We start from the raw sequence: 7,500 nt of genomic DNA, 5'->3' as shown, positions 1-7,500 counted from the left end.
CGACATCAATTCAAATCCTGGATCTTCGAATTCAGAGAGATATTGAGAGAGATCAAGAATTCTCACTATTTCTTAGATTCATGGATCAAATTCGATTCAGTGGGATCTTTCACTCACATTTTTTTCCACCAAGAACGTTTTATGAAACTCTTTGACCCCCGAATTTTGAGTATCGTACTTTCACGTGATTCACAGGATTCAACACGCAATCGATATTTCACGATAAAAGGTGTAGTACTGCTTGTAGTAGCGGTCCTTATATCTCGTATTAACAATCGAAAGATGGTCGAAAGAAAAAATATCTATTTGATGGGGCTTCTTCCTATACCTATTCTTCCTATACGTATGAATTCCATTGGACACAGAAATGAGACATTGGAAGAATCTTTTTGGTCTTCCAATATCAATAGGTTGATTGTTTCCCTCCTGTATCTTCCAAAAGGGAAAAAGATTTCTGAGAGTTGTTTCATGGATCCGCACGAGAGTACTTGGGTTCTCCCAATAAATAAAAAGTGTATCATGCCCGAATCTAACCGGGGTTCGCGGTGGTGGAGTAACCGGATCGGAAAAAAGAGGGATTCTAGTTGTAAGATATCTAATGAAACCGTAGCTGGAATTGAGATCTCATTCAAAGAGAAGGATAGCAAATATCTGGAGTTTCTTTTTTTATCCTATACGGATGATCCGCTCCGCAAGGACCCTGATTGGGAATTGTTTGATCGTCTTTCTCTGAGGAAGAAGCGAAACATAATCAACTTGAATTCGGGACAGCTAGTCGAAATCTTAGGGAAAGACTTGATTTGTTATCTCATGTCTGCTTTTCGTGAAAAAAGACCAATTGAAGGGCAGGGTTTCTTCAAACAACAAGGAGCTGAGGCAACTATTCAATCAAATGATATTCAGCATGTTTCCCCTCTCTTTCTTTTCTCGAGAAACAAGTGGGGTATTTCTTTGCAAAATTGTGCTCAATTTCATATGTGGCAATTCCGCCAAGATCTCTTCGTTAGTTGGGGGAAGAATCGGCACGAATCGGATTTTTTGAGGAACGTATCGAGAGAGAATTTGATTTGGTTAGACAATGTGTGGTTGGTAAACAAGGATCGGTTTTTTAGCAAGGTACGGAATGTATCGTCAAATATTCAATATGATTCCACAGGATCTATTTTCGTTCAAGTAACAGATTCTAGCCAATTGAAAGGATCTTCTGATCAATCCAGAGATTGTTTTGATTCCATTAGAAATGAGGATTCAGAATATCACAAATTGATCGATCAAACAGAGATTCAGCAACTAAAAGAAAGATCGATTCTTTGGGATCCTTCCTTTAGTCAAACGGAACGAACAGAAATAGAATCAGATCGATTCCCGAAATGCCTTTTTGGATCTTCCTCAATGTCCCCGCTATTCACGGAACGTGAGAAGCCGATAAATAATCATCTGCTTCCGGAAGAAATCGAAAAATTTCTTGGGAATCCTACAAGATCAATTCGTTCTTTTTTCTCTGACAAATGGTCAGAACTTCATCTGGGTTCGAATCCTACTGAGAGGTCCACAAGAGATCAGACATTTTTTCAGAAAAAGCAAGATGTTTCTTTTGTCCCTTCCAGGCGATCAGAAAATAAAGAAATGGTTGATATATTCAAGATAATTACGTATTTACAAAATACCGTCTCAATTCATCCTATTTCATCAGATCCGGGATGTGATATGGTAGTTCCGAAGGATGAACCGGATATGGACAGTTCCAATAAGATTTCATTCTTGAACAAAAATCCATTTTTGGATTTATTTCATCTATTCTATGACCGGAACAATGGGGGATACACGTTACGCCACGATTTTGAATCAGAAGAGAGATTTCAAGAAATGGCGGATCTATTCACTCTATCAATAACGGAGCCGGATCTGGTGTATCATAGGTGATTTGCCTTTTCTATTGATTCCTACGGATTGGATCAAAAAAAATTATTGAATAGGGTATTCAACTCCAGAGATGAATCGAAAAGAAATCTTTATTGGTTCTACCTCCTCTTTTTTATGAAGAGAATGAATCTTTTTATCGAAGGATCAGAAAAAACTCGGTCCGGATCTACTGCGGGAATTATTTGGAAGATCCAAAACTCAAAATAGTGGGATTTGCTAGCAACAACATAATGGAGGCAGTCAATAAATATAGATTGATCCGAAATATGATTCAAATCCAATATAACACCTATCGGTACATAAGAAATGTCTCGAACCGATTCTTTTTAATGAATAGATCCGATCGCAACTACGAATATGGAATTCAAAAGGATCAAATAGGAAATGATACTCTGAATCATATAACTATAATGAAATATACGATCAACCAACATTTATCGAATTTGAAAAATAGTCAGAAGAACTGGTTTGATCCTCTTTTTTCTCGAATCGAGAGATCCATCAATCGGGATCCTGATGCCTATAGATACAAATGGTCCAATGGGAACAATAATTTCCAGGAACATTTGGAACATTTCGTTTCTGAACAGGGGAACCGTTTTCAAGTAGTGTTCGATCGATTACGTATTAATCAATATTCGATTGATTGGTCCAAGGCTATCGACAAACAAGATTTGTCTAAATCACTTCGTTTCTTTTTGTCCAAGGCACTTCTCTTTTTGTCTAAGTCACTTCGTTTCTTTTTGTCCAAGACACTTCCTTTTTTCTTTGTGAGTATTGGAAATATCCCCATTCATAGGTCCGAGATCCACATCTATGAATTGAAAGGTACAAACGATCAACTCTGCAATCAGTTGTTAGAATCCATAGGTATTCAAATCGTTCATTTGAATAAATTGAAACCCTTCTTATTGGATGATCATGATACTTCCCAAAGACCGAAATTCTTGATAAATGGAAGAACAATATTACCATTTTTGTTCAATAAGATACCAAAGTGGATGATTGACTCATTCCATACTAGAAATAATAGCAGAAAATCCTTTGATAACACGGATTCCTATTTCTCATCCCACGATCGAGACAATTGGCTGAATCCCGTGAAACCATTTCATAGAAGTTCATTGATATCTTCTTTTTATAAAGCAAATCGACTTCGATTCTTGAATAATCCACATCACTTCTGGTTCTATTGTAACAAAGGATTCCCCTTTTATGTGGAAAAGGCCTGTATCAATAATTATGATCTTACGTATGGACAATTCCTCAATATCTTGTTCATTCGCAACAAAATATTTTCTTTGTGCGTCGGTAAAAAAAAACCTATTTTTTTGGAGAGAGAGGCTATTTTACCAATAGATTCACAGGTCTCTGACATATTCATATCTAACGAATTTCCAAAAAGTGGTAACGAAACATATAACTTGTACAAATCTTTCCATTTTCCAATTCGACCCGATCCATTCGTTCGTAGAGCTATTTACTCGATCGCAGACATTTCTGCAACACCTCTAACAGAGGAACAAATAGTCAATTTTGAAAGAACTTCTTGTCAGCCTTTTTCAGATATGAATCTATCTGATTCAGAAGGGAAGAACTCGCATCAGTATCTCAGTTTCAATTCAAACATGGGTTTGATTCACACTCCATGTTCTGAGAAATATTTACCATCCGGAAAGAGGAAAAAACAGAGTCTTTGTCTAAAGAAATGCGTTGAGAAACAGCAGATGTATAGAACCTTTGAACGAGATAGTGCTCTTTCAAATCTCTCAAAATGGAATCTGTTCCAAACATATATGCCATGGTTCCTTACTTCGACAGGGTGCAAATATCTAAATTTTACCCTTTTAGATGCTTTTTCAGACTCATTGCCGATACTAAGTAGCAGTCAAAAATTTGTATCCATTTTTCATGATATTATGCATGGATCAGATATATCATGGCCAATTCGTCAGAAAAAATGGTGGGCGATTCTTTCACAATGGACTCCGATAAGTGAGATTTCGAGTAAGTGTTTACAGAATCTTCTTCTGTCCGAAGAAACGATTCATCGAAATAATGAGTCACCCGTTCCATTGATATGGACACATCTGAGATCAACAAATGCTCGGGAGTTCCTTTATTCAATCCTTTTCTTTCTTCTTGTTGCTGGATATCTCGTTCGTATACATCTTCTCTTTGTTTCCCGAGCCTCTAGTGAGTTACAGACAGAGTTAGAAAAGATCAAATCTTTGATGATTCCATCATACATGATTGAGTTGCGAAAACTTCTGGATAGGTATCCTACATCGGAACTGAATTCCTTCTGGTTAAAGAATCTGTTTCTAGTTGCTCTGGAACAATTAAGAGATTCTTTGGAAGAAATACGGGGTTCTGCTTCTGACAGCAACATGCTATTGGGTGGTGGTCCCGCTTATGGGGTCAAATCCATACGTTCTAAGAATAAATATTTGACTATCAATCTCATCGATCTCATAAGTATCATACCAAATCCCGTCAATCGAATAACTTTTTCGAGAAATACGAGACATCTAAGTCGTACAAGTAAAGAAATCTATGCATTGATAAGAAAAAGAAAAAACGTGAACGGTGATTGGATTGATGATAAAATAGAATCCTGGGTCGCGAACAGTGATTCGATTGATGATGACGAAAGAGAATTCTTGGTTCAGTTCTCCACCTTAACGACAGAAAAAAGAATTGATCAAATTCTATTGAGTCTGACTCATAGTGATCATTTATCAAAGAATGACTCTGGTTATCAAATGATTGAACAACCGGGATCAATTTACTTACGATACTTAGTTGACATTCATAAAAAGTCTCTAATGAATTATGAGTTCAATAGATCCTGTTTAGCAGAAAGACGGATATTCCTTGCTCATTATCAGACAATCACTTATTCACAAACCTCGTGTGGGGCTAATAGTTTTCATTTCCCATCTCATGGAAAACCCTTTTCGCTCCGCTTAGCCCTATCTCCTTCTAGGGGTATTTTAGTGATAGGTTCTATAGGAACTGGACGATCATATTTGGTCAAATACCTAGCTACAAACTCTTATGTTCCTTTCATTACGGTATTTCCGAACAAGTTCCTGGATGACAAGCCTAAAGGTTATCTTATTGATGATATCGATATTGATGATAGTAACGATATTGATCTTGATGATACTGACGATATCGATATTGATGATAGTGACGATATTGATAATGACCTTGAGACGGAGCTGCTAACTATGACGAATGTGCTAACTATGTATATGACGTCGAAAATAGACCGATTTGATATCACCCCTCAATTCGAATTAGCCAAAGCAATGTCTCCTTGCATAATATGGATTCCAAACATTCATGATCTGTATGTGAATGAGTCGAATTACTTATCCCTCGGTTTATTAGTGAACTATCTCTCCAGGGACTGTGAAAGAAGTTCCACTAGAAATATTCTTGTTATTGCTTCGACTCATATTCCCCAAAAAGTGGATCCCGCTCTAATAGCTCCGAATAAATCAAATACATGCATTAAGATACGAAGGCTTCTTATTCCACAACAACGAAAGCACTTTTTCATTCTTTCATATACTAGGGGATTTCACTTGGAAAGGAAAATGTTCCATACTAACGGATTCGGGTCCATAACCGTGGGTTCCAATGCACGAGATCTTGTAGCACTTATCAACGAGGCCCTATCAATTAGTATTACACAGAAGAAATCAATTATAGAAACTAATACAATTAGATCAGCTCTTCATAGACAAACTTGGGATTTGCGATCCCAGGTCAGATCGGTTCAGGATCATGGGATCCTTTTCTATCAGATAGGAAGGGCTGTTGCACAAAATGTACTTCTAAGTAATTGCCCCATAGATCCTATATCTATCTATATGAAGAAGAAATCATGTAAGGAAAGGGATTCTTATTTGTACAAATGGTACTTCGAACTTGGAACGAGCATAAAGAAATTAACGATACTTCTTTATCTTTTGAGTTGTTCTGCCGGATCGGTCGCTCAAGATCTTTGGTCTCCATCCGGACCCGATGAAAAAAATGGGATTACTTCGTTTGGATTTGTTGAGAATGATTCTGATCTAGTTCATGGCCTTTTAGAAGTAGAAGGCGCTCTGGTGGGATTCTCACGGAAAGAAAAAGATTGCAGTCAGTTTGATAATAATCGAGTGACATTGCTTCTTCGGTCCGAACCAAGGAATCCGTTAGATATGATGCAAAATGGATCTTGTTCTATCGTTGATCAGAGATTTCTATATGAAAAATACGAATCGGAGTTTGAAGAAGGGGAAGGAGCCCTCGACCCGCAACAGATAGAGGAAGATTTATTAAATCACATAGTTTGGGCTCCTAGAATATGGCGCCCTTGTGGCAATCTATTTGATTGTATCGAAAGGACCAATGAATTGGGATTTCCATATTGGGCCAGGTCATTTCGGGGCAAACGGATCATTTTTCATAAAGAGAATGAGCTTCAACAGAAGGATTCGGAGTTCTTGCAGAGTGGAACCATGCAGTACCAGACACGAGATAGATCTTCCAAAGAACAAGGCTTTTTTCGAATAAGCCAATTCATTTGGGACCCTGCGGATCCATTCTTTTTCCTATTCAAAGATCAGCCCTTTGTCTCTGTGTTTTCACGTCGAGAATTCTTTGCAGATGAAGAGATGTCAAAGGGGCTTATTACTTCCCAAAAAAATCCTCCTACATCTATATATAAACGCTGGTTCATCAAAAATACGCAAGAAAAGCACTTCGAATTGTTGATTCATCGCCAGAGATGGCTTAGAACCAATAGTTCATTATCTAATAGATCTTTCTGTTCTAATACTCTATCCGAGAGTTATCAGTATTTATCAAATCTGTTCCTATCTAACGGAAGGCTATTGGATCAAATGACAAAGACATTGTTGAGAAAGAGATGGCTTTTCCCGGATGAAATGAAACATTTGATTCATGTAACAGGAAAAAGATTTCCCATTCCTTAGCTGTAAAGATATGTGGCCATGAAAAGAGATTAAGTGGAACAGAATTGACCGGGCAGTAGAGTCGTGGAAACACTTGTTTATTCCATATTTTTGACCTTAGCTCCATGGACCAATATGCTACTGCTGAAACATGGAAGAATTTAAATCTTAGATCAAAACACTATGTATGGATGATATGAACTGCCTAAACAAGAATTCTTGAATGGCGAACAACCAGAGCCTATTACTCACTATATCCAAAAATTTCCATTAATGAAACCATGTAAATCCATCGGAAAAAAATACGCATGTCCGATGAAATGTGCTATCTGCTCCAATAACGAATCATTGGTTTAACTGAATCATTAAAGAAAATAGATAGACCTTTCTCTTCGTCTCAGGTCGATGCATCTTCTCAATTGGAAGATCTCCCATATGGATAATACACATTCCAGTTGACTGAGCCTAATTCTAATTGTTATGTTCCGAAGGAAAGATATCCACGGGGCGGTTCGGCCTATTCAGATATTCACGACCAAGAGAAGAGGTACTGGATTCTCTTTCGGATAGGCCTGAAAGGAGAAGGAAGGCTGGAATGCCAACA

The sequence above is a fragment of the Wolffia australiana genome, chromosome 12 (genome assembly GCF_029677425.1).
Source record: "Wolffia australiana isolate 7733 chromosome 12, ASM2967742v1".
NCBI lineage: Eukaryota > Viridiplantae > Streptophyta > Magnoliopsida > Alismatales > Araceae > Wolffia > Wolffia australiana.
This window is presented reverse-complemented; position numbering follows the sequence as displayed.